This window comes from Coregonus clupeaformis, chromosome 17 (assembly GCF_020615455.1).
Source record: "Coregonus clupeaformis isolate EN_2021a chromosome 17, ASM2061545v1, whole genome shotgun sequence".
Lineage (NCBI taxonomy): Eukaryota > Metazoa > Chordata > Actinopteri > Salmoniformes > Salmonidae > Coregonus > Coregonus clupeaformis.
This window is the reverse complement of record NC_059208.1, coordinates 26,452,199-26,477,236: the sequence shown is the minus strand read 5'-3', so window position 1 is coordinate 26,477,236 and position 25,038 is coordinate 26,452,199. Positions and strand designations below refer to the sequence as shown.

Below are 25,038 nucleotides of genomic sequence, written 5' to 3'. Positions count from 1 at the left end.
CCCTGTCTGGCCTCACCTCCTCCACCCACCTGTCTGGCCTCACCTTTTCCACCCACCTGTCTGGCCTCACCTCTTCCACCCACCTGTCTGGCCTCACCTCCTCCACCCACCTGTCTGGCCTCACCTCTTCCACCCACCTGTCTGGCCTCACCTCCTCCACCCACTCTGCCGCCAAGAGTATGGCCAGCAACTCCATTGTGTATACAGATACATGATCCGTTGCTCTTTTTGTCACTGCAACCTTAAACTGAGCAACACTAAAAGCTGCACCTATCCTCCCTGTTTTAGGGTCCTTAGATCCATCATCGATCCAAGGAATCTACTAAAATATTAAATGTTACAGGAGAAAATGACACTCTCCCTGTACTGCTGGTATAATGCCAACATGCAAGTTCTTTCCTGTTAAAGAGATTTAGCAAAAAGACATCGCAATTGGGGGTTCATCTCCTTTTATTATAAAATAACACATTCTGGAATGTATGATACATTGACTGGAACACGCGTAACAATTGTCATTAGATGCTATAGCTGCCATCATTTCAATCAGATCAAAGGTCCTCTGTAGCTCAATTGGTAGAGCATGGTGCTTGTAACGCCAGGGTAGTGGGTTCGATCCCCGGGACCACCCATACATAAAAATGTATGCACGCATGACTGTAAGTCGCTTTGGATAAAAGCGTCTGCTAAATGGCATATTATTATTATATATTATTAAATACATTTTATTTATTAAGCCCAGTAAGAAAACTGCGAATGTAAAGGTGATTTACACAGTAACCTGAGCTAAACCCCTGAGAAAGTTGCAGCAAGCAAAAACTCCCTACAAGGAAGAAACCTTAAGAGGAACCAGATTTGGAGTAGAGGTACATATGACCATCTAGTGGTGTGACGTGAAACTCCCACTGTCCTATAGTGAGTGTGTCAACTGTATTGTGTTGAACTTTGTGTATAATGTATTGTAGTTCTGATTTTACAAAATAACTTTCCATGAAAATGGACTTTAGTGTAAAAGGCTGTCCTCCCTTTATGTTATTTCTTTGTAAACAAGCAATGATAATTGCTCTGGCATAAAGCCTGTTGAGTGACCATGGACTGAAGGTCATTCTATATTTCTGTTTTCTTATCCTTTTTGGTCTCCTGGTCAGACCACTTCCTGGATAACAGGAGCACCAATCCCAGCAGCATTAGCAGCAGGCTTTTAGGTCTCCTGCTCAGACCTCTTCTTGGATAACAGGAGCACCAATCCCAGCAGCATTAGTAGCAGGGGATACATCAACAATCTGCTCCTCTGCTCAGCAGGCATCACACAGCACACTGTGGAAGGGAGGAGAATAAAGGAGCACTAAACCTCAGTCACTGAAATAAGCAACATTTCCCTCTATATCTGACTAGTACTTTATCATGAACAGCAGTAGAGTATTGTGAACAACACTCACAGCTTGCTCTGGAGAAGGGCATGTTCAATGGGTGGTGGATGTGGTGGTGGAGCCAGCTGCAGTCAGCTTAGCACAATAACATTTACATTTACATTTTAGTCATTTAGCAGACGCTCTTATCCAGAGCGACTTACAGTTAGTGAATACATATTTTTTTATACTGGCCCCCCGTGGAAATCGAACCCACAACCCTGGCGTTGCAAACGCCATGCTCTATCAACTGAGCTACATCCCTGCCGGCCATTCCCTCCCCTACCCTGGACGACGCTGGGCCAATTGTGCGCCGCCCATGAGTCTCCCGGTCGCGGCCGGCTGCGACAGAGCCTGGATTCGAACCAGGATCTCTAGTGGCACAGTTAGCACTGCGATGCAGTGCCTTAGACCACTGCGCCACTCATAACATCACCACCTCTGAGACCTGCAGCTCCCCCGAAACATTTTGTGCAAGTATGGTATCACATCTCGATGGACTGTGTTAGGTACATACTGCACCAGAAGAATAAAACACATGGATGATCAATAATCTAAAATATCCAATCGTAAAAAAACTCTAAATAAAAGATCTGAAAACAACATTGTACTCAAAGAACAAACCTTGGAAACCTGATATTTTACCTGGTGGTGGGTGGAGTGTGAGAGACTTGGTGAAACTCTGGTCCAGAACCCTCAGTTTCAGATCTGCTGTAACAGTTAGAGTGCTGTTCAACCTCAGGGTCACCTCACTCTCCAGCTCATAGCGCCCCCTGCTGTCCAACTCCATAGTGGTGTTACTGCCCATCACACCTCCCCACAGTACCTCTGGCTGGGGAAACCCCTGAGAGGCACGGAGAGTGACAACAAAGCCGTCACAAGTGGCTTGGACGGACATCCTGGGCTCATCATAAGGGGCTGTTTTGAAATATTATAAATACTTTTGTAGGTGCAGTTATCATTTAAACTACACAATATAGATGCAGCAACAATGGAACTTACCTGCCACTAGAAGTTGTAGACTTTCCTGGGTGCTTCCCTGTTCATCTGTCACATGACAGGTGTATTGGCCCTGGTCACACAGCTGCACACCACTCAGTCGAAGTGAGGCATTTCCCACAGTGAGCTGGTCTTCAAACAGATGAGTGCGTCCCTTGTAAACAACACTCTGTCTTTCCAGCTGATCTCTCCCATGGTAATAGCTGTGGACCACCTCTGATTCTCCATGCTGCCAGTTGACGATCAGGTTTTTGAGGTTCAGGTTTTTAGACGGAGGGAAAGAGCAGCTAAGGGTGATGTCACTGCCCGGAGCTGCCACTTCTAGGGGTTGTAGACTGGTTGTAGTTACCACTGATGATATCACTGATATGGAATACGTAGAAAGAGAGAAGGATGATGTGGGAGAGAGAGTGGTATTGGTAATAATTACAGCAAATCAATCATTGTTCTAATATGTTATTGTAACCTTACTTCTTTGCTGTGTAACCATGAAAGGACATAATGGATGAAATGACACAATCCATACAGTGCCTTTAGAAAGTCTACACCCGCTTGAACTTTTTTCACATTTTACTGTGTTACAAAGTGGGATTGAAATATATTTAATTGTAATTTTTGGTCATTGATCTACACAAAATACTCCATAACGTAATGTTTACAAATGAATACAAATTTGTGTTTCTACGTGTTTCCACGTGTTTCTATCTAAACAGGCACTGCAAAATCTCATACAAGACATCTTGTCTGCTCTGTGACACAAATGATTTTAAGCTCATCAGTGCTGCACAGGAGTCAGAACAGATGACTACTCTGTCTGGCCTCACCTCTTCCACCAACCTGTCTGGCCTCACCTCTTCCACCCACCTGTCTGGCCTCACCTCTTCCACCCACCTGTCTGGCCTCACCTCCTCCACCCACTCTGCAGCCAAGAGTATGGCCAGCAACTCCATTGTGTATACAGATACATGATCCGTTGCTCTTTTTGTCACTGCAACCTTAAACTGAGCAACACTAAAAGCTGCACCTATCCTCCCTGTTTTAGGGTCCTTAGATCCATCAGCGAATAAAGTACATTCAAGAAAGCATAGTACTGTGTTCTTAAATGTTCACTTACAATATTTACTGGATCTACTCATTCCTCACCAGCTCTTGCCCTCTCAAGCAACCCTAGGTCTATCATTGGCTGAGGTATCAACCAAGGTGGGATAGCAGGAAGCACCACAGAAGAACTCGTTCTCAAACAGTCCCATCTCTTTCGCCATGCCAATATCAATCCAACGCAATGCATCACATTCAATATTTTATTTTCTTTGAAAATGACTCTGTTAATATGCTCCCCCCATGTCATTCAAGTGTCAAAACAGACCCCCAGGAACCTAAACACTCCCACCCTCTCTAGATTCCGCCCATACAGCTTCAGGCATATTTCCTTCCCAAACTTCCCTCTAGTAAAAAACAGTCTGTGTTTTCTCAACGGAGAATTTGAAGACCCAGTTAAAACTCTTCCTCCAACCCCCCATGATTTCCAGTTTGATAATCAGACCTTCCTTCCACATCATATCATAGTCCTCTGTATATCCAACTCTAGGCACAGTACAGGATCAATGGTTCCACTGCCTATCCTGAACCCACTTTGGTCTGATGACAATAGGCCTCTGCTCTCCAGGAAGTAAGTGAGCCTTTCTGTTACTATCCTTTCCATACGTTTACAGACATGAGATGTGAATGCTATCGGCTTATAGCTTGATGGATGAGTAGGGTCTTTCCCTGGTGTCCATATCGGCACCACCACAGCCTGGTCCCTTCCTGACACACCTTATTGTAAGGGCCCAATAATTTCCCCAATTACAGTGTCACTAGTGGCTGGGGACTTTAATGCAGGGAAACTTAAGTCAGTTTTACATCATTTCTACCAGCATGCTAAATGTGCAACTAGAGGAAAAAAAACTCTAGACCACCTTTTCAACACACAGAGATGCGTACAAAGCTCTCCCCCGCCCTCCATTTGGCAAATCTGACCATAATTATATCCCCCTGATTCCTGTTTACAAGCAAAAACTAAAGCAGGAAGCACCAGTGACTCTGTCAATAAAGAAGTGGTCAGATGATGCAGATGCTAAGCTACAGGACTGTTTTGCTAGCACAGACTGGAAAATGTTCCGGGATTCTTCCGATGGCATTGAGGAGTACACCACATCAGTCACTGGCTTCATCAATAAGTGCATCGATGACGTCGTCCCCACAGTGACTGTACGTACATACCCCAACCAGAAGCCATGGATTACAGGCAACATCCACACTGAGCTAAAGGGTAGAGTTGCCGCTTTCAAGCAGAGGCACTCTAACCCGGACGCTTATAAGAAATCCCGCTATGCCCTCCGACGAACCATCAAACAGGCAAAGTGTCAATAGAGGACTAAGATTTCATCGTACTACACCGTCTCCGACGCTCATCCGATGTGGCAGGGCCTGCAAACTATTACAGACTACAAAGGGAAGCACAGCCGCAAGCTGCCCCGTGACACAAGCCTACCAGACAAGCTAAATTACTTCTATGCTCGCTTCGAGGCAAGCAACACTAAAGCATGCATGAGAGGATCAGCTGTACCTGACGACTGTGTGATCACGCTCTCCATAGCCGATGTGAGTAAGACTTTTAAACAGGTCAACATTCACAAGGCCGCAGGGCCAGACTGATTTCCAGGACGTGTACTCCAAGCATGCGCTGACCAACTGGCAAGTGTCTTCACTGACATTTTCAGCCTGTCCCTGACTGAGTCTGTAATACCAACATGTTTCAAGCAGACCACCATAGTCCCTGTGTCCAAGAACACTAAGGTAACCTGCCTACATGACTACCGACCCGTAGCACTCACATCTGTAGCCATGAAGTGCTTTGAAAGGCTGGTCATGGCTCACATCAACACCATTATCCCTGAAACCCTAGACCCACTCAATTTGCATACCGCCCCAACAGATCCACAGATAATGCAATCTCTATTGCACTCCACACTGCCCTTTCACACCTGGACAAAAGGAACACCTACATGAAAATGCTATTCATTGACTACAGCTCAGTGTTCAACACCATAGTGCTGGGTCTAAACACCTCCCTCTGCAACTGGATCCTGGATTTTCTGACGGGCCGCCCCCAGGTGGTAAGGGTAGGTAATAACACATCTGCCATGCTGATGCTCAACACGGGGTCTTAAGGTCTTACAGAGTTTTTGTTGCATCAAGAAATTACTTTATTAAAGTTCTCAACAAAGCCGATACCCGTCTGCAGAGGGGCACACCTTCTTAAGGTCCCTCTTCATCTTATATAGTCCTCTTCAGTTTTCCCGCTCTTTTATTGCTCCGCCCACTTCCTTTGTCCCTGAGGAACTATTACTCCAACCAATCACCCGCTCCACTGTACCTCACACCCTCAAGCTGTAATCAATCAAGAAGATACCAAGGAGACAAAGGTCTAGCCCAAACTCTGTTCAACCCTGGTGCCGCTCCCTTCACTGTGTTTGAAGAGAGAGACAAAAGGCAGCCATGGATTCAAGTAAGAGCAAGCACCTTGACCCTAGGGCAGTTTCTCTCTACTCCCCCACACACACAGTGAAATGCCCCAATAAAATTCCTAGCCCAGTAACAAACAATTCTAACTCAATGTTCGTGATTAACCCAGTTCTATCTTCTAATTTATTAAAGAATATACATCATATCCCTCCTAATGGGATTACTAATCTCATAAATTTACAAAAGTATATAATGTTTATGCTATCAATCACAATCTTTGCATTCAAGGTTATACTCATAATAAAAAAATCACTATTTCTACTAAAAATAATTCCAACATAAGTGTTAGTCTCCTAACACATTAAAACTAACGTAGCATTGTTTTAACCATACTACCTGGGACATGTTTAAGAATAGTGTCAACATCTTTAACTCACACTTCATTCAGATCAATCAGTCAGCTTACAATTCATAATCATACTCAAATTAATTACCCAAAACAAATTTTGAATGACAATTCTGAGTCAGTCACCTTGGTTCCATCATTCAAAGTTAAAACTCTCACCTTGGCACATATTGACACTAACAGAATGTACCTTTATATTATCCATAATTTTAGCATTACCTTCCTCATAACGAGAATTACAACAGATCAGTATCTCAATGCATTCCTAGTCTAAATTACTATCAATTTAGCAGTGTATAATAACTCCTCAATCCAACATACTACCTCAACTAACACTCCCTTCTTCTACCGGCACTCAATCTTCTGGCGTCCTCCTTATGTCCTTCAGATAGCTTCATAGTTCATCTTGGATTGCCCATGGCAATGTCCCAATTCCAATGTCACACCTGAGCCGCCCCACCTCCACCATCATTCTGTTTTGTCCATTTTGCCAACCAGTAACTATGAAGAATGTTGTATTGGCATAGATCTCTCTCTTCCTGCTCACTCCACATGGACTCCTGTCACATTCTTGAGAGAAAAGGCACAAAAGAGAAGGCAATTGAGTGCTTTGATTTAATGCTGGATTCAGGTCTCCTGGCAGAGATGGTGTCGGACAGGAACGTCTTCAACGCCTTTGTTGCTCCTCTTCAGCCAGGTAGAGGGTTTTTGGTTTTTATTGAGGTTTACACCATTCTGGACCGAATTATCTCTGCTATGCATTACGACACCATCCGTAGTAACCTCAGGAAAGGACAGATCACAACAGTTCAGTTGAGTTAATTTCCAATCCAAAACATCCCTATTAACATTGACTATATGACAAAGTATTATGTTTCACCACTCATTCTTAATACCTATTTGTAATACTTGATCCTGCTGCCTGATACATTCTTCTTTGAGGGGTCCCTGTATTCCAAAGGCTATCTGTTTAAACGCCCCCTAGTTTCACATTCTCCCTTGAATTCTCCCAAATTATACAGTGGGGAAAAAAAGTATTTAGTCAGCCACCAATTGTGCAAGTTCTCCCACTTAAAAAGATGAGAGAGGCCTGTAATTTTCATCATAGGTACACGTCAACTATGACAGACAAATTGAGGGGGAAAAATCCTGAAAATCACATTGTAGGATTTTTAATACATTTATTTGCAAATTATGGTGGAAAATAAGTAGTTGGTCACCTACAAACAAGCAAGATTTCTGGCTCTCACAGACCTGTAACTTCTTCTTTAAGAGGCTCCTCTGTCCCCACTCGTTACCTGTATTAATGGCACCTGTTTGAACTTGTTATCAGTATAAAAGACACCTGTCCACAACCTCAAACAGTCACACTCCAAACTCCACTATGGCCAAGACCAAAGAGCTGTCAAAGGACACCAGAAACAAAATTGTTGACCTGCACCAGGCTGGGAAGACTGAATCTGCAATAGGTAAGCAGCTTGGTTTGAAGAAATCAACTGTGGGAGCAATTATTAGGAAATGGAAGACATACAAGACCACTGATAATCTCCCTCGATCTGGGGCTCCACGCAAGATCTCACCCCGTGGGGTCAAAATTATCACAAGAACGGTGAGCAAAAATCCCAGAACCACACGGGGGGACCTAGTGAATGACCTGCAGAGAGCTGGGACCAAAGTAACAAAGCCTACTATCAGTAACACACTACGCCGCCAGGGACTCAAATCCTGCAGTGCCAGACGTGTCCCCCTGCTTAAGCCAGTACATGTCCAGGCCCGTCTGAAGTTTGCTAGAGTGCATTTGGATGATCCAGAAGAGGATTGGGAGAATGTCATATGGTCAGATGAAACTTTTTGGTAAAAACTCAACTCGTCGTGTTTGGAGGACAAAGAATGCTGAGTTGCATCCAAAGAACACCATACCTACTGTGAAGCATGGGGGTGGAAACATCATACTTTAGGGCTGTTTTTCTGCAAAGGGACCAGGACGACTGATCCGTGTAAAGGAAAGAATGAATGGGGCCATGTATCGTGAGATTTTGAGTGAAAACCTCCTTCCATCAGCAAGGGCATTGAAGATGAAACGTGGCTGGGTCTTTCAGCATGACAATGATCCCAAACACACCGCCCGGGCAACGAAGGAGTGGCTTCGTAAGAAGCATTTCATGGTCCTGGAGTGGCCTAGCCAGTCTCCAGATCTCAACCCCATAGAAAATCTTTGGAGGGAGTTGAAAGTCCGTGTTGCCCAGCGACAGCCCCAAAACATCACTGCTCTAGAGGAGATCTCCATGGAGGAATGGGCCAAAATACCAGCAACAGTGTGTGAAAACCTTGTGAAGACTTACAGAAAACGTTTGACCTGTGTCATTGCCAACAAAGGGTATATAACAAAGTATTGAGAAACTTTTGTTATTGACCAAATACTTATTTTCCACCATAATTTGCAAATAAATTCATTAAAAATCCTACAATGTGATTTTCTGGATTTTTTTTCCTCAATTTGTCTGTCATAGTTGACGTGTACCTATAATGAAAATTACAGGCCTCTCTCATCTTTTTAAGTGGGAGAACTTGCACAATTGGTGGCTGACTAAATACTTTTTTCCCCCACTGTATAACCCAATTGTTTTATTGTAACATTCCTATATTTCCTCATAATCTATTTGATATTACTCTGGTGTTTTCCTTTTCCTTGTTCCTATTCTAACAATTGCTTACACTTCTCTCCTCATCCTGGTTGATCATAAAATTGTTTATAGTTAGAATTCCCTAAATATTACAAAAGTTGTGATTGAATCCTAGCACACAGTCCTGGTAACTGTGAAGATTTTGAACTACTGTTAATTCTTTAAAACGGCGATGTGGTGCATATTAGACTATTTTCTTTATTTAATTGTAATGTAATATATTGTACTCATCTATACCAATCATTGTTTAGCGGCTCCTTCCATTCCCTTTCTTCTGTATTTGGTATGGCTCTAACATGTACAAGGTTTAGTGCACTTTCCCAAGGAATAATTACTTCAACAACCCTACCCCCTGGAAATGTAGCACTTATAAGTACTACATCCAATTGTTTATCTAAATCCTGGGCTGTTATTCTTATGTCTATGATCCATCTGTCTTTTTCTTTTATTATCTTAAGGTCACAGTTACCCCATGTGATTTCCCCATAATCCTTGTGTTGGTTCCTCCCACACCAATAACCAGTTGACCCTCGTACTTTAATAGCGATCCCTTTCTGTATTTTAGTTATGCTTCCTGCCTGTGCAGGAATATACATTTTAATCCTATCTGCTTCCCTTCTCTGCCTTATTATTTTGCTCTTTACTATTGTCAGTATGCCATTCCCCTTATCCTCAGGGAAATTAGTCAAGGGCAGAGAAATCAATGATGGGGATATCTGGTGCATCTCGGAGGTCTGGAATCTCTCGGTGGTCTCGAAGGTCTTGGAGGTCTGGAATCTCTCGGCGGTCTGGAATGTCTTGGAGGTCTGGAATCTCTTGGAGGTCTGGAATCTCTCGGCGGTCTCTTAGTCATCAGTTCCCTCACTCTGGTACAATGGTTTAGATGATACCCGATCGCGCTCCCCTCTATCCGTACCGCCGTTGGTGTAACCGGGACGATGATGTATGGTCACTTTAGCTGTTAACCTTCTCCCGTCACTAGGGTCTCCGGATCAGCCAGAGTCCCTCTCAATCTATCGACATCGGTCTGCGAAGAGTGTCCTTCTACCAGCCTAACCATAAGGAAGCTCTGAGTTACTGCTGCAAGGACACACAAGCACAGACACACACAAAAGACAACAATGCTACCCAATGGCTGGGGTTGGAACACTCCTATAGTGGGAAACATGGATCTAAGTATCTGTCTCCGCCACTTTTACCATCATTGAGGTAGCCAACAACACCTGGTACAGGCCCCTCCACATAGGGTATTTCCAACTCTTTCTTCCGTAGTCTTTTACCATCACATAGTCTCCAGGGCGCAGAAAACACTCAGATTCTCCTACTCCGTTGGGAAGAGTTCTCTTCACCCATGGGAAAAAAATCTTAAGAACATTGTTAGGTTAGGTGAGACACAGTATTCTACTTATGTCCTCTCATCCATCAGGAGAAGCCTTGAGATTATGAAGCGCACCTCCTTCCAGCTCGTTGTAGTCCCCTCAATTCATAGACAGACCTCTACACCCTGCCTCCTATCACAAAAACAAAAAAGATTTAACCTAACCCATAACACATTATTACTACTGCTCATATCCTTAATACAATTTGCATATCTTACCACAAAAACATTAAAAATATTAAAACCATTAAAAACCATTAAAACTCCTGTAAACCCAAAAATCATTAAAACACCTTTAAAACCCCCTGTAAGCCCAAAATCAAAATCGTTAACACCTTCCCCCCTTTGGACACATGCATCACATCGTGATTCATGTGTTCAAAAAACAAAACAACAACATTGCTTGTTAAACCAAAAATAATAACTGAACTTAAAATGACAACCCTTGATGATATCTTAACCCAATTGCATTCGTTATTCAAGGATATCTCTCCTTCAAGACTAACTCTCCCACTTCATCTTTGTCCTGTTTGGGATGATATATAGGATTAATGCCAAATTATATACTTCTTTACAATTGCTTATTATAATTAAGCATGCCTCCAAGATTTATAGTGTGGATGATCAGATCACACTATAAAGCCAGGATAGATTACTCTGTAACCTAAACTGCAGCGCAATACCGGACACACCCTGCATGTTTACACTTGATAAGATGATGTAATATGATAGCTATAGCTACCTGAGAAATTCAGTGAAGCCAAAAAAAGCTTTGAGATGGCTTGTCTTCATTCCACATGCTTTTGAGTAGACCTGTAAAAAGAAACTTACATGTGAGGGGGGGATCACATCCATATTTTAAATACTACATGCTTTGAGTTAAACATGCCTACTTGTCTCACGCAGACGTCAATTTCATGATAACTGAATTTCATTGATACATTATTTGTTTACATTGTTGGTAAAATGTAAGTGTTACAAAGAGTTTGGCTAACTAACAACAAGAAGAAGAATCCCCAAAAGGTGAAAATGATCACGGTTTACATTTTAATGCGTTTCATTACGCACATAGGCTACATCATCCAGTACATCTGTTACTGTACGCTACTTACGTTTCGTAGGCTCACTGGTCGATAAAGACAATATTAACTAGGTGGATTATATAAAACACCAACGACACCGAGGACAGGGGATTTTCGAGTAAAACTTGTTTTGTGTTCGTATTCTTCACTGCGCAGCATGCTTGAGGATAGGAACAGAGATCTGTTTATGTTCCTAGGCTTGAGGGAATCCCCTCGAACAACCTGGTTTCAGAGCATATGGTATTATTCTGTACTTAAATCCGAGACACTCCGTTTAGTACGATATGGAAAGTGTCCTATGGTATGTATTCATTTGTGGCTGTCCATCAACCATTTTGTATGATATGTTCCGAATTACAATTCGTATTATATGTTACTGATTTGCAAACGTACAATATGTTACGAATGTCAAATCTTACAATATGTTATGAATTTTCAAAACATATGATATGTTACAAATTCTAGCTAGGTGGCTAACGTTAGCTAGGCTAGGGGTTAGGGTTAAGATTAGAGTTAACTTTAGGAGTTAGCTAAAAGGGTTAAGGTTAGGGTTGGGGGAAGGGTTAGCTAACATGCTAAGTAGTTGTAAAGTAGCTAAAAATTAATTAGTTCAAATGTTGTTGTCCGTGATGACATTCTAACTTGCAACCTTTGGGTTACTAGACGTTCGCATTATAGGCCCATCCATCCACCACGACAAAACACCCTACTTTCATTTTTGCTTTAAGCAACCATCTGTCTTTTGTAACCATACCAATCGTAACAGCCGTGAGCTGCCCAGTGACACGAGCCACCAGACGAGCTAAATCACTTCTATGCTCGGTTCGAGGCAAGCAACACTGAAGCATGCATGAGAGCATCAGCTGTTTCCGACGACTGTGTGATCCCGATCTCCGTAACCGATGTGAGTATGACCTTTAAACAGGTCAACATTCACAAGGGCCAGACGGATTTCCAGGACGTGTACTCCGAGCATGCGCTGACCAACTAGTTGGCAAGTGTCTTCACTGACATTTTCAACATGTCCCTGACAGAGTCTGTAATACCAACATGTTTCAAGTAGACCACCATAGTCCCTGTGCCCAAGAACACTAAGGTAACCTGCCTAAATGACTACCGACCCGTAGCACTCACGTCTGTAGCCATGAAGTGCTTTGAAAGGCTGGTCATGGCTCACATCAACACCATAATCCCAGAAACCCTAGACCCACTCAAATTTGCATACCGCCCCAACAGATCCACAGATGATGCAATCTCTATTGCGCTCCACACTGTCCTTTCCCACCTGGACAAAAGGAACACCTATGTGAGAATGCTATTCATTGACTACAGCTCAGCGTTCAACACCATATTGCCCTCAAAGCTCATCACTAAGCTAAGGACCCTGGGACTAAACACCTCCCTCTGCAACTGGATCCTGGACTTCCTGACGGGCCGCCCCCAGGTGGTAAGGGTAGGTGACAACACCTCTGCCACGCTGATCCTCAACACGGGGGCCCTTCAGGGGTGCGTGCTCAGTCCCCTCCTGTACTCCCTGTTCACCCATGACTGCATGGCCAAGCATGACTCCAACACCATCATTAAGTTTGCCGAAGACACAACAGTGGTAGGCCTGATCACCAACAACGATGAGACAGCCTATAGAGAGGAGGTCAGAGACCTGGCCGTCTGATGCCAGGATAACAACCTCTCCCTCAACGTGATCAAGACAAAGGAGATTATTGTGGACTACAGGAAAAGGAGGAGAGAGCACGCCCCCATTCTCATTGAGAGGGTAGTACGTTCAGCCCAGTACATCACTGGGGCCAAGCTTCCTGCCATCCAGGACCTCTACACCAGGTGGTGTCATAGGAAGGCCCTAAAAATTTCCAAAGACTCCAGCCACTCTAGTCAAAGACTGTTCTCTCTGCTACCGCATGGCAAATGGTACCGGAGCGCCAAGTCTATGTCCAAAAGGCTTCTTAAGAGCTTCTAACCCCAAACCATAAGACTCCTGAACAGCTAATCAAATGGCTACCCGGACTATTTGCATTGTCCCCCCACCCCATTTTTTATGTTGCTGCTACTTTCTGTTTATTATCTATGCATTGTCACTTTACCTCTACCTACATGTACATATTACCTCAATTACCTTGACTAACCTGTGCCCCCGCACATTGACTCTGTACCAGTACCCCCTGTATATAGCCTCACTACTGTTATTTTATTGTTGCTCTTAAATTATTTTCTATTTTTCTTCTATATTTTGTTTTTTACTTATCTATTTTTTACTTCAGTTTATTTAAGTAAATACTTTCTTAACACTTATTTTCTTAAAACTGCATTGTTGGTTAAGGGCTTGTAAGTAAGCATTTCACTGTAAAGTCTACACCTGTTGTATTCGGCGCATGTGACAAATAAAACATTATTTTATTTTATTTGAACAGATCAACTAATTTGATGGTCCTGGATCTACATTTACTATGTTACGTCTAGTCTATGAGACCAGGCTGCCTCGACAGTTATGAAGCAACTACCACTAGACCAGGTCACTAGAGGCTGTTAAAGCTAGGCCAGCTGTTCCCAAACTAGGGGTCGCAACCCCATGTGGGGTCGCCTGATATGAAAATGGGGTCACGGGAGAATTTCAAAACCCTGGAGAAAAAAACAAAACGTATGTTATATCATCTTTGTCTCTCAAAATCATTGTAATGTGGTTACCCTTAAAAATATAAATGAAAATGATTATAATCTAAAAGTTAAAAGTCTACCAGAGTTCGTGGGAAAAAGGCCGCACTTGACCGTTGCACTTGAATCATTCCCATGGTGAATGGTTAAGCCTGCTACGCTATGAAACCGGCTGCAATTGATACACTACATTACCAAAAGTATGTGGACACCTGCTCGTCGAACATCTCATTCCAAAATCATAGGCATTAATTTGGAGTTGGTCCCCCCTTTGCTTCTATAACAGCCTCTGTCTAGCTTTCCACATGATGTTGAAACATTGCTGCGTGGACTTGCTTCCATTCAGCCACAAGAGCATTAGTGAGGTCAGGCACTGATGTTGGGCATTTAGGCCTGGCTCGTAGTCGGCGTTCCAATTCATCCCAAAGGTGTTCGATTGGGGTTGAGGTCAGGGCTCAGAGCAGGCCAGTCAAGTTCTTCCACACTAATCTCGACAAACCATTTCTGTATGGACCTTGCGTTGTGCATAGGGGCATTGTCATGCTGAAACATGAAACTGTTGCCACAAAGTTGGAAGCGCAGAATGGTCTAGAATTTCATTGTATGCTGTAGCTTTAAGATTTCCCTTCACTGGAACTAAGGGGCCTAGCCCGAACCATTAAAAACAGCCCCAGACCATTATTCCTCCTCCACCAAACGTTACAGTTGGCACTATGCATTGGGGCAGGTAGCGTTCTCCTGGCATTCGCCAAACCCAGATTTGTCCATTGGAGCTTTACACCACTCCAGCCGACACTTGGCATTGCGCATGGTGATCTTAGGCTTGTGTGCGGCTGCTCGGCCATGGAAACCCATTTCCTGAAGCTCCAGACAAACAGTTATTGTGCTGACGTTGCTTCCGGAGGCAGTTTGGAACTCTGTAGTGAGTGTTGCAACTGAGGACAGACGATTTTTACGCGCTTCAGCACTTGGCGGTCCCGTTCTGTGAGCTTGTGCGGCCTACCACTTCGCGGCTGAGCTATTGTTGCTCCTAGACATTTCCACTTCACAATAACAGCACTTACAGTTGACCAGGGCAGACATTTGATGAACTGACTTGTTGGAAAGGAGGCATCCTATGACAGTGCCATGTTGAAAGTCACTGAGCTCTACTGCCAATGTTTGTCTATGGAGATTGCATGGCTGTGTGTTCGATTTTATACACCTGTCAGCAAGGCCTGTGGCTGAAATAGCCGTATCCACTAATTTGAAAGGGTGTCCACATACTTTTGTATTTCCCCGGCATGCTTGCATTCAGTTCGTTCAGTTTCCCAAATACACTATACAGTGGCTTGCAAAAGTATTCACCCCCCTTGGCGTTTTTCCTATTTTGTTGTATTACAACCTATAATTTAAATTGATTTTTATTTGGATTTCATGTAATGGACATACACAAAATAGTCTAAATTGGTGAAGTGAAATTATAAAAATAACTTGTTTCAAAAAAATATATAAAAAAATAATGGAAAAGTGGTGCGTGCATATGTATTCACGTAGGGCATAGCAGGATTTCTTATAAGCTTCCGGGTTAGAGTCCTGCTCCTTGAAAGCGGCAGCTCTACCCTTTAGCTCAGTGTGGATGTTGCCTGTAATCCATGGCTTCTGGTTGGGGTATGTACGTACAGTCACTGTGGGGACGACGTCATCGATGCACTTATTGATGAAGCCAGTGACTGATGTGGTGTACTCCTCAATGCCATCGGAAGAATCCCGGAACATATTCCAGTCAGTGCTAGCAAAACAGTTCAATAGCTTAGCATCTGCTTCATCTGACCACTTTTTTATTGACCGAGTCACTGGTGCTTCCTGCTTTAGTTTTTGCTTTTAAGCAGGAATCATGAGGATAGAATTATGGTCAGATTTTCCAAATGGAGGGCGAGGGAATGCTTTGTACGCGTCTCTGTGGGTGGAGTAAAGGTTGTCTAGAGTTTTTTTCCCCTCTGGTTGCACATTTAACATGCTGGTAGAAATGAGGTAAAACGGATTAAAGTTTCTCTGCATTAAAGTCCCTGGCCACTAGGAGCGCCGCCTCTGGATGAGCGTTTCCTGTTTGCTTATGGCCGTATATAGTACATTGAGTGCAGTCTTAGTGCCAGCATCGGTTTGTGGTGGTAAATAGACAGCTACGAAAAATATAGTAGATATTTTTCACTTATAATTCACTTTGGTAGTTAGTGTGGTCTACAGCTTATCATTAGATACTCTACCTCAGGCGAGCAAAACCTTGAGACTTCCTTACATATCGTGCACCAGCTGTTGTTTACAAATATACATAGACCGCCACCCCTTGTCTTACCAGAGGCTGCTGTTCTATCCTGCCGATACAGTGTATAACCCGCCAGCTGTGTGTTATTCATGTCTTCATTCAGCAACGACTCGCTGAAACATAAGATATTACAGTCTTTAATGTCCCTTTGGTAGGATATTCGTGCCTGTAGTTCGTCCACTTTATTATCAAGCGATTGTAAATTGGCCAATAGTATCGATGGCAAAGGCAGATTAGCCTCGTCGCCAGCTCCTTACCAAGCACCCCAATCTCCTTCCGCGATATCTCCTTTTCTTTCTACTGCGAATGACGGGGATGAGGGCCCTGTCGGGTGTCTGGAGAAAATCCCTCTCGTCCGACTCATTAAGGAAAAAATACTTGTCCAGTTCAAGGTGATGAGAGGTGTTGGGTTTGCACCAGACATAGCATTTTCCTTGATGGCAAAAAAGCTAAATTTTAGTCTCATTTGACCAGAGTACCTTCTTCCATATGTTTGGGGAGTCTACCACATGCCTTTTGGCGAACACCAAACGTGTTTGCTTATTTTTTTCTTTAAGCAATGGCTTTTTTCTGGCCACTCTTCTGTAAAGCCCAGCTCTGTGGAGTGTACGGCTTAAAGTGGTCCTATGGACAGATACTCCAATCTCCGCTGTGGAGCTTTGCAGCTCCTTCAGGGTTATCTTTGGTCTCTTTGTTGCCTCTCTGATTAATGCCCTCCTTGCCTGGTCCGTGAGTTTTGATGGGCGGCCCTCTCTTGGCAGGTCTGTTGTGGTGCCATATTCTTTCCATTTTTTAAATAATGGATTTAATGGTGCTCTGTGGGATGTTCAAAGTTTCAGATTTTTTTTTATATCCCAACCCTGATCTGTACTTCTCCACAACTTTGTCCCTGACCTGTTTGGAGAGCTCCTTGGTCTTCATGGTGCCGCTTGCTTGGTGGTGCCCCTAGCTTAGTGGTGTTGCAGACTCTGGGGCCTTTCAGAACAGGTGTATATATACTGAGATCATGTGACAGATCATGTGACACTTAGATTGCACACAGGTGGACTTTATTTAACTAATTATGTGACTTCTGAAGGTAATTGGTTGCACCCTATCTTATTTAGGGGCTTCATAGCACGCACCACTTTTCCGTTATATATTTTTTAGAATTTTGTGAAACAAGTTATTTTTGTTATTTCACTTCACCAATTTGGACTATTTTGTGTATGTCCATTACATGAAATCCAAATAAAAATCCATTTAAATTACAGGTTGTAATGCAACAAAATAGGAAAAAAACACCAAGTGGGATGAATACTTTTGCAAAGGCACTGTATGTGACCAATAACATTTGATATGATTTGATTTGATATATTTAATTGTAATGTTTGGTCATTGAATTACACAAAATACTCCATTATGTAAAACTGAAAATACAATTCTACACATTTTTACAAATGAATAAAAATGTAATAACTAGAATAGTCATTGCATAAGTATTCACCCCCTTTGTTTAGGCAAGCCTAAATTAGTTCAGAAGTAACATTTGCCTTAACTAATCACATAAGTCAAATGGACTCACTCTGTATGAAATAATTGTTTGATTTTTGAATGACTACCCCTTCCTCTCTGTCCCAAATACATAGAAACTCTGTAAGGTATGTCGGTCAAGTACTGAATTTCAAGCACAGCTTCAACTACAAAGGCCAGGGAGCTTTTCGAAAGCCTCATAAAGAAGGGCAGTGATTGGTAGATGGGTAACAATAACAAAATCAGACATTGAATATATATTTAAGAATGGTCAAGTTAATAATTATGCTGTGGGTGATGTATTAAACAACCCAGACACATCAAAGATACAGTCATTCTTCTGAACTGAGCTGCAGGACAGGAAGGAAACTGCTTAGGGATGTCAGTGAAAAGAATAATAAAAATATACAAAGTATTCCAAAACATGCATATTTATGCAACAAAGCACGAAAGTACTACTGCAAAAAGAAACACGGCAAAAGAATACACATGGGACAAATCCAACACAACACATCACTGAGTAACTGCCTCCTTATTTTCAAGCATGGTAGGGACTGCTTCATGGTATGGGTATGCTTGACATTGGCAAAGCCTGTGGAGTTTTTCAGTATAAAAGGAAACGTGATGGAGCTAAGCACAGGCAATATCCTAGAGGAAAACCTGCTTAAGTCTGCTACAAACCAGACACTAGGAGAGGAATTCACCTTTCAGCAGGACAATAACCTACAACACAAAGCCAAATCTACACTGGAGTTGCTTACCAAGAAGACAGTGAATATTCCTGAGTGGCCAAATTACAGTTTTGACTTAAATCTACTCTTATGAGACTTACCCAAGAAGAATCTGTAATTGCTGCCAAAGGTGTTTCTAACATGTATTGACTCAGGGGGGTGAATACTTATCTAATCAAGAGTATATTACAGTTTTATTTTTCATTAATCTTTTTTAGAAAGTAGAATTATTCTTCCACTTTGACATTGCAGAGTATTTTGTGTAGATCGTTGACATAAAAATTACAATTAAATCCATTTTAATCCCACTTTGTAACAACAGAATGTGAAGAAATCCATGCGGGGTGTAGACTTTCTATAGGCACTGTATATCTCTTTACCTGGGCTTGTTTGGCCATTTATTATTTATTTTCATCAAAAATAGTGTTGAATATGCAGTAAACAAATAACAGACTTGAGTGCTGCACAGAAATGCACTAATCAATGTACAAATGTGATCATTGATGAGGGATCCAATTTGTTTAAGAATGACTTAAAAAGGGATTTGTAAACGATTGACATAGGACCTACTACTAGTCCATACACACCATATGGTAACACTTAGTTTTCACTTACTGATAATAAACAGTACAGAGACCACATGCAGCCTGAAAGACAAAAAGAGACACATACTCTTTGAATTCTGCTTCTAATAATCCATGGACTGACTTTATCCTGTATTTCATTTATCCTATATTATGCATTATAGAGCCTATTAAGCATGGGGGATCCAATTATACATACACCCCTTAGTTTCTAAACTTTGTTAAACATTTGAGTGAATGAATGAAATATTAGCGTGTACCCCATGTGTCGAGAATAAGGAACAAAGAAAGTACAGCAGATTGTGAAGGAAAGTCCCAACTCTCTTTCTTTCTTCTTCTGTGGCTTTTATAAAGAGGTTGGCAACCAACTTTAAAGGTGCATTACCGCCACCAACTGGACTGGAGTGTGTACAGGGTCTAAATCCTACCAATTAATCTTGTCTCCCTAAGGAAATGAAACACACAATTAAATACCACGTCACATGAAGGTTGTCTTGACAATACAATTAAACTTCTCTTCAACACCATTACATCTTGAATTTAATAATAATCTATCCCTTTCCCTCTCATAGTGCTGGCACTGAAATAGAACGTGTTCCACTGTCTCCATACCCTCCTGAAAGTGATCACACTTCCCAGATGGATGTTTCCTACCAATTTCAATGTGTGTTTCAGCCTTTCTGGTGGTTGAAGTATTGCAAAATAGCCTGGTAGCACTGCAGAATATACACTGAGTGTACAAAACATTAGTAACACCATCCTAATATTGAGTTGGACCCCCCTTTGCTCTCAGAACAACCTCAATTTGTCTGGGCATTGACTCTACAAGGTGTAAAAGTACAAGGGTAAAATGGGGGGACTATGTACAAAAAGTGCTGTAATTTCTAAATGGTACCCTCAAATTAAAGCTGACAGTCTGTACTTTTACCCCACAGTCATTGTGTCATTTCAAATCCAAAGTACAGGAGTACAGAGACAAAAAAGAATTGTCACTGTTCCAATACTTTTGGAGCTCACTATAGTTGCACAGGACATACAGAGAGATGAGCACATTGAAAAAGAAGACCCAAAGGAATTGACATCCATTATAAAAATGGAAAATCACTTGCAAACCACGAGCAATGAGGCAATGACATGCTGTAAAAGACGTGCAGGCTAAATGGTGTTTGTTGTTGAATTGCTACATTTAAATACGAGTTACTATATTATTTTTCATTAGGCCTACATGTACATTAAAGTATGAATTGCAGTTGTCACTAGGACAATGAACACACCCTGAAAGCACTGAATGGTCTGAACCAGTTAGAGACCTCATGAATGGTCTTGTGTTACCACCTTATTAATAGGCAGCATGCAGTAGGATGCTTTGATCGTATGCAGCCTATAGTTTATCATTATAGTTCTAATTTTAGTTATTGGCTTGGTGGATGGCCCTTAACTCTGACACAACACAACTAACGTTATTATCACAACAGAACTACTAGTAGGGTCAACAGGAGGGATCAGCCAATCGTGAAGAAGAAAATGTACTACTTCAAAATGGAGATTTTCTCAATGGTGTTGCCCATGCTGTCACAGATTCTATAATGGCACAGATACAAAGATGAGTCCTCTATCTATCTCTATGGACTTCCCTCATGCTCCTTTTCATGACGTGCTAGCAGCCACGTGAGTAAGTGAGTGCTAGCTAGCTACCTACCAGCCAAGACCAACAACACAAACAAATTGATTATACTGCTACAAGTAGTGAGTGGACTATACTAAATGAGTTAAATGTCTTACCTGTTATGAAATGTTTTCCAAATACATAGCTACGTGTAGCTTACTTGGACACTGTGTCCCCACATTTCCCACTACGCTGATCCTCAACACAGGGGCCCCACAAGGGTAAGTGCTCAGCCCCCTCCTTTACCCATGACTGCGTGGCCACGCACCCCTCCAACTCAATCATCTAGTTTGCAGATGACACAACAGTGATAGGCCTGATTACCAACAATGACGAGACAGCCTACAGGGAGGAGGTGAGGGCCCTGGCGGAGTGCTGCCGGGAAAATAACCTCTCCTTCAACGTCAACAAAACGAAGGAGCTGATCGTGGACTTCAGGAGACAGCAGAGGGAGCACGCCCCATCCACATCAACGGGGCCGCAATGGAGAAGGTGAAAAGCTTCAAGTTCCTCTGCGTACACATCACTGACAATGTGAAATGGTCCACTCACACAGACAGTGTGATGAAGAAAGTGCAACAGCGCCTCTTCAACCTCAGGAGGCTGAAGAAATTTAGCTTGGCCCCTAAGACCCTCACAAACTTTTACAGATGCACCATTGAGAGCATCCTGTCAGGCTGTATCACCGCCTGGTAAGGCAACTGCACCATCCGCAACTGCAGGGCTCTCCAGAGGGTGGTGCGGTCAGCCCATCACATCACCGGGAGCACACTGCCTGCCCTTTAGGACATCTACAGCACCCGGTGTCACAGGAAGGCCAAGAAGATCATCAAGGACCTCAGCCAACCGAGCCAAGGCCTGTTCACCCCACTATCATCCAGAAGGTGAGGTTAGTATAGGTGCCTCAAAGCTGCGACTGAGAGACTGAAAAACAGCTTCTATCTCAAGGCCATCAGACTATTAAATAGCCATCACTAGCTTGTCTCCACCCAGTACCCTGCCCTAAACGTAATCACTGTTGCTGCCCTGTGTACACACAGTGCATTCTGAAAATATTCAGACCCCTAGACTTTTTCCACATTTTGTTACGTTACAACCTTATTCTAAAATGGATTAAATTGTTTAGTTTTTTCTTATCAATCTACTCACAATACCCCATGATGACAAAGCAAAAACAGGTTTTTAGAAATGTTAGGAAATGTATAAAAAATAAGTATTCAGACCCTTTACTCTGTACTTTGTTGAAGCACCTTTGGCAGTGATTACAGCCTTGAGTCTTCTTGGGTATGACGCTACAAGCTTGGCACACTTGTATTTGGGGAGTTTCTCCCGTTCCTCTCTGCAGATCCTCTCAAGCCCTGTCAGGTTGGATGGGGAGCATTCCTGCACAGCTATTTTCAGGTCTCTCCAGAGATGTTCGATTGGGTTCAAGCCTGGGCTCTGGCTGGGCCACTCAAGGACATTCAGAGACTTGTCCCGAAGCCACTCCTGTGTTGTCTTGGCTGTGTGCTTAGGGTCGTTGTCCTGTTGGAAGGTGAACCTTCACCCCAGTCTGAGGTCCTGAGCAGGTTTTCATCAAGGATTTCTCTGTACTTTGCTCTGTTAATCTTTTTCTCGATCCTGACTAGTCTCCCAGTCCCTGCCGCTGAAAAACATCCCCACAGCATGATGCTGCCACCACCATGCTACGCCGAAGGGATGGTGCCAGGTTTCCTCCAGACGTGACGCTTGGCATTCAGGCCAAAGAGTTCAATCTTGGTTTCATCAGACCAGAGAATTTTGTTTCTCATGGTCTGAGAGTCTTTAGGTGCCTTTTGGCAAACTCCAAGCGGGCTGTCATGTACTTTTTACTGAGGAGTGGCTTGCGTCTGGCCACTCTACCATAAAGGCCTGATTGGTGGAGTGCTGCAGAGATGGTTGTCCTTCTGGAAGGTTCTCCCATCTCCACAGAGTAACTCTGGAGTTCTGTCAGAGTGACCATCGGGTTCTTGGTCACCTCCCTGAACAGGGCCTTTCTCCCCTGATTGCTCAGTTTGGCCGGGCGGCCAGCTCTTAGGAAGAGTCTTGGTGGTTCCAAACTTCTTCCATTTAAGAATGGTGGAGGCCACTGTGCTCTTGGGGACCTTAAATGCTTTTGGTACCCCTCCCCAGATCTGTGGCTCGATACAATCCTGTCTCGCGGACAATTCCTTCGACCACATGGCTTGGTTTTTGCTCTGACATGCACTGTCAATTGTGGGACCTTATATAGACAGGTGTGTGCCTTTCCAAATCATGTCCAATCAATTGAATTTACCACAGGTGGACTCCAATGAAGTTCTAGAACCATCTCAAGGATGATCAATGGAAACAGGATGCCACTGAGCTCAATTTTGAGTCTCATAGCAAAGGCTCTGAATACTTATTTAAATAAGGTATTTCTGTTGTTTGTATTTTATACATTTGCAAAAATTTATAAAAACATGTTTTCGCTTTGTCATTATGGGGTATTGTGTGTAGATTGCTGAGGAATTGTCTTTATTTAATCAATTTTAGAATAAGGCTGTAACGTAACAGCATGTGGAAAAAGTCAAGGGATCTGAATACTTTCCGAAGGCACTGTAGACATGGAACACGGGTCACTTTAATAATGGAACACTGGTCACTTTAATAATGTTTACATACTGTTTTACACATTTCATATGTATATACTGTATTCTAGTCAAGGCCATCCTATTCAACTGTTGCTGTACATATACTATTCTATCCACGTATTTTTCAGATATATATAGTATATCTATCCACATACTGTCCATAATGTCTATACATCCCATCACATATACAGTGGGATAAGTATATGATACACTGCCGATTTTGCAGGTTTTCCTACTTACAAAGCATGTAGAGGTCTGTAAAAATCCAGAAAATCACATTGTATGATTTTTAAGTAATTAATTTGCATTTTATTGCATGACATAAGTATTTGATCACCTACCAACCAGTAAGAATTCCGGCTCTCACAGACCTGTTAGTTTTTCTTTAAGAAGCCCTCCTGTTCTCCACTTATTACCTGTATTAACTGCACCTGTTTGAACTCATTACCTGTATAAAAGACACCTGTCCACACACTCAATCAAACAGACTCCAACCTCTCCACAATGGCCAAGACCAGAGAGCTGTGTAAGGACATCAGGGATAAAATTGTAGACCTGCACAAGGCTGGGATGGGCTACAGGACAATAGACAAGCAGCTTGGTGAGAAGGCAACAACTGTTGGCGCAATTATTAGAAAATGGAAAAAGTTCAAGATTACGGTCAATCACCCTCGGTCTGGGGCTCCATGCAAGAGCTCACCTCGTGGGGCATCAATGATCATGAGGAAGGTGAGGGATCAGCCCAGAACTACACGGCAGGACCTGGTCAATGACCTGAAGAGAGCTGGGACCACAGTCTCAAAGAAAACCATTAGTAACACACTACGCCGTCATGGATTAAAATCCTGCAGCGCACGCAAGGTCCCCCTGCTCAAGCCAGCGCATGTCCAGGCCCGTCTGAAGTTTGCCAATGACCATCTGGATGATCCAGAGGAGGAATGTGAGAAGGTCATGTGGTCTGATGAGACAAAAATTGAGCTTTTTGGTCTAAACGCCACTCGCCGTTTTTGGAGGAAGAAGAAGGATGAGTACAACCCCAAGAACACCATCCCAACCGTGAAGCATGGAGGTGGAAAGATCATTCTTTGTGGATGCTTTTCTGCAAAGGGGACAGGACGACTGCACCGTATTGAGGGGAGGATGGATGGGGCCATGTATCATGAGATCTTGGCCAACAACCTCCTTCCCTCAGTAAGAGCATTGAAGATGGGTCGTGGCTGGGTCTTCCAGCATGACAACGACCCAAAACACACAGCCAGGGCAACTAAGGAGTGGCTCCGTAAAAAGCATCTCAAGGTCCTGGAGTGGCCTAGCCAGTCTCCAGACCTGAACCCAATATAAAATATTTGGAGGGAGCTGAAAGTCCATATTGCCCAGCGACAGCCCCGAAACCTGAAGGATCTGGAGAAGGTCTGTATGGAGGAGTGGGACAAAATCCCTGCTGCAGTGTGTGCAAACCTGGTCAAGACCTACAGGAA

At 43.0% G+C, this 25,038-nt stretch overlaps 2 protein-coding genes across 2 annotated transcripts in view; both read right to left on the bottom strand.

Annotated features, from left to right (window-relative positions):
• LOC121556055 (CD276 antigen-like) overlaps nt 1-11,660 on the bottom strand; it is a 97,400-nt gene extending 85,740 nt beyond the window's left edge. Inside the window, exons 1-2 of the mRNA XM_041869915.2 lie at nt 11,493-11,660; nt 11,123-11,193 (exon numbers count right to left, since the gene is read on the bottom strand). The gene's annotated coding sequence lies outside the window, so the exon portion shown is untranslated. The remainder of the gene's footprint in view (nt 1-11,122; nt 11,194-11,492) is intronic.
• Nucleotides 1-25,038, bottom strand: part of LOC121556089 (CD276 antigen) — a 149,723-nt gene that overhangs the window by 4,452 nt on the left and 120,233 nt on the right. The window lies entirely within an intron of this gene.